The following is a 3,984-nucleotide window of genomic DNA, read 5'->3' as shown; positions in this document are numbered from 1 at the left end:
CGTAACTCAATTTCATTTTCTTCACAATACTTCTTAAATTCCCCATTGTTAAACTGTGTTCCATTGTCGGTGACTAGGATACGGGGAATTCCATACCGGCACATAATATTTTCCCACATGAATTGTGCAACCTGCTTAGTTGTGATCTTGGCCAAAGGTTTGGCTTCAATCCATTTGGTGAAATAATCAATGGCTACAATCAGGAACTTTCTTTGTGCCGTGGCCATGGGGAAAGGCCCTAGAATATCCATCCCCCAAATAGCAAAGGGAATAGGCGAGTTGATAGAGGTCAGCATCTCGGGGGGTTGTCTAATAACTGGTGCATGCTTCTGACAGCGATCACACTTCTTCACATATACTTTGGCATCAGCCATCATTTTTGGCCAATAGAAGCCTAAACGGGTTATCTTATGAGCCAGGGCCCTGCCCCCCAAGTGTTGCTCATGCATTTCCTCAAGAGCCAAGTGTGCCTCATCGGGCCTGAGACACCTCAAGTAAGGAACCACGAAAGATCTTTTATACAGAATCCCATCTATCAAAGAGTACCTTAGTGCTCGAACAGTTAACTTCCGTGCTTCAGTTGCATCGCTTGGCAACCAACCGGTTTGAATGTGAGCCTTGATGGGATCAATCCATGACGTCCCCAGGCCTATGGGAGCCACAAGCTTAACATCTATGCTTCGTGTCTTCAAAACACGGAAGTATACACTTCCTGAACTTTCTTCTATCTCAGATGAAGCAAACTTTGAAATGCATCTGCCTTAGCATTTTCTTCCCTTGGAATGTGTTCAACATGGCATTCATTAAATTGGGTCATCACAGCCCTTACTAGGCGGACATACTTAGCCATCATATCATCCCTTGCCTCAAATTCTCCCTTTACCTGGGATATGATCAGTTTCGAGTCTCCACGGACCTTTAAGTTTTTGACTCTAAGTGTCCCAGCTAGGCCAAGGCCAGCTATCAAGGCTTCATATTTTGTCTCATTGTTTGTGGTTGGGAAGTCTAGCTTCATAGCATACTCAATTAAGAACCCATCAGGGCTTTACAATACCAATCCTGCTCCACTGGAGTTTGTTTTTGATGCTCCATCAAAATAGAGAACCCAATACTCTTTCTCCTTATCATCCTTCTCTCTGTCCCCATTATCGACTCCCTTATCTTGCGGTATGGTATCTTCCTGCCCCCCGACTTCTTGGTTGGGTATAGTACATTCCACCACGAAGTCAGCTAGCGCCTGGGCTTTTATTGCCGTTCGCGGCTTATACTTGAGATCGAACTCTCCCAGCTCTATTGCCCACTTAATCAATCTTCCACTTGCCTTGGGACTGTGAATGATATTTCTCAGTGGCTGATTTGTTAGCACCTCAATCTGATGAGCCTGAAAGTAAGGACGCAGTTTTCTCGAAGCCATTACCAAGGCTAGAGCAAATTTCTCAATAGTTGAATAATTCAATTCAGCACCATGCAGGATTTTGCTGACATAATATACGGGTTTCTGGACTTTCAGCTCCTCCTTAACCAACACCGCGCTCAAGGCGCTCTCTGAAACAGCCAAGTACAAGAATAAAACTTCATTCAAAGATGGTTTGGCCAACAACGGGGCCTGAGCCATATTTTTTTTAACTCTTCGAATGCCTTCTGGTTTTCCTCATTCCATACAAAGTCCTTGATGTTCTTTAGTGACTTCAAGAATGACAGGCACTTGTCTCCTGACTTGGAGATGAATCGTCCTAGCGCAGCAACCTTTCCTGTGAGCTTCTGAACATCCTTGACGGTTTTTGGTGGTTCCATGTCTAGGATTGCCTTTATTTTGTCTTGGGTTAGCCTCTATCCCCCTCTTGGAGACCATCAATCCCAAAAATTTTCCAGTTCCTACTCCGAAAGCACATTTTGTAGGGTTTAACATCATCTTATAGTACCTCGGAACCTCAAAAGCTTCCCTCAAATGGGTTATATGATCAGTCTTTGCTAGACTCTTGACTAACATGTCATCAACATAGACTTCCATAGTCTTACCAATAAGGTCCTTAAAAATTTTATTTACCAACCTTTGATAGGTAGCTCCTGCATTCTTAATACCAAATACCATAACAAGATAACAATAAACACCAAAGTCAGTGATGAATGATTCCTTTGGAATGTCATCCTTATGCATTTTGATCTGGTTGTATCCGCTAAATCCATCCATGAAACTCAGCATCTCATGCCCAGCAGTGGCATCAATCAAAGTATCAATTCTTGGCAACGGAAAACAGTCTTTAGGGCATGCATCATTCAGATCAGTGAAGTCTATACACATCCTCCACTTTCCATTAGCCTTCTTCACCATTACAGGGTTTGCTAACCACTCCAAAAATTGAATCTCCTCAATGAAACCAGCCTCTAAGAGCTTTTCTACTTCCTGTTTTATAGCCTCTTGTCTTTTCGGGGAAAAATTTCTTTTCTTTTGTTTCACTGTCTTCCGGCTTGGATCCACGTTTAATTTGTAAGTAATCAGCTCCGGGTCTATGCCCGGTATATCAGCTGCTGACCACGCAAACACATCACTATTTTCTTGCAAAAATTTCACCAACTTCCCTCTAAGGGGCTCCTCTAATGTGGCTCCAATGAAAGTCATCCTCTCAGGATTCTCGGGGTCTAAAGGAACTGAAACCAAGTCTTCTGTTGGCTTTCCTCTCTTCTCGTCATTTTCTCGGACATCCATATCTTCAATAGGAAGAACCTGCCCCCCGACTCCATCTGCCCTCAAAGAGGCCACATAACAGCTTCTAGCCATTTTTTGATCTCCTCTCTCTTCTCCAATCCCGTTCCGGGTGGGAAACTTCATGACTGAATGGTAGGAAGAAGGGACTGCCTTGAAGGCATGTATCCCTGTTCTTCCCATGATAGCATTATAGGTTGAACTAGCCTTTACTACCACAAAATCCAACATCTGCGTTGCTTGCCTTGGTTCCGTACCTATGGTGGTTGGCAACTTGATTATCCCTTCTACAGGACATTCTACTCCAGCAAATCCATATATCGGCATGTCGGTTGGTGTCAACTGGGAGTCGTTATACCCCATCCTTAGAAAGGTGTCATGGAGCAAGATATCCACAGAAGCACCATTATCCACAAGGACCCTCTTAACCGGGCTATTTCCTATTATCGGTATTATGACCAGCGGGTCGTCATGAGGAAACTTTACACCCTTTAGGTCAGAATCATCAAAAGCCAATGTTACTTCTGTCCTGGCCCTCTTCGGGGCTTCTCCAACAATATGCATAACCTCTCTGGTATATGCCTTTCTGGAATTTTTGGACAATCCAGCAGCAGTTGGACCCCCAAAGATCGTGTTTATCATAGGCCCTCGAGGTCGCGGCCCTCCAAAAATTGCATTTATAACCGGCCCTCTAGGTTGGGGATTCCGCCCCTGATCGTCTTGGTCCCTCCTACGATCTTCAAAGTTCTTCCTTCCATTATTATTCATGTCCCCTCCTTCTCCAGTATACTTGTTCAATCTTCCTTTTCGAATCAGAAACTCAATTTCGTCTTTCAATTGCCTACACTCATCGGTGTCATGGCCAACATCTTTGTGAAATCTGCAATACTTGCTCTTATCTAGTTTTGCGGGATCAGCCTTCAAGGGCTTAGGCCAGCGAATATCTCTATCTTTCTCAATCTCCATCAAAATCTGGCTTCTAGGAGCATTCAGCTTAGCATATTCAGTGAACTTTTGCCCAGGTCCTCCCTTCTTGGGGGTTGAATCAGAATTTTGTTCGGTTCTAGGATACTTGTCCTTAGCAATATATTCTAAATCAGTTTTCCGCTTCTTATTTCCAGTGGACACATTACTTACTACGGTCTTCCTCATACTTTCTTCAACCTTGATATACTTCGCTGCCCTCTCTTGGAGCTGCAACATGCTTTCAGGGGGACGTTTGGCCAAGGACAACTTGAAAAACTCATCCCTAGTTCCTTGTTGCAGTGCTATCATGGCTA

The sequence above is a fragment of the Apium graveolens genome, chromosome 8, assembly GCF_009905375.1.
Source record: "Apium graveolens cultivar Ventura chromosome 8, ASM990537v1, whole genome shotgun sequence".
Classification (NCBI taxonomy): Eukaryota; Viridiplantae; Streptophyta; class Magnoliopsida; order Apiales; family Apiaceae; genus Apium; species Apium graveolens.
The sequence above is the reverse complement of the archived record's forward strand: the minus strand, read 5'-3'. Positions refer to the sequence as shown.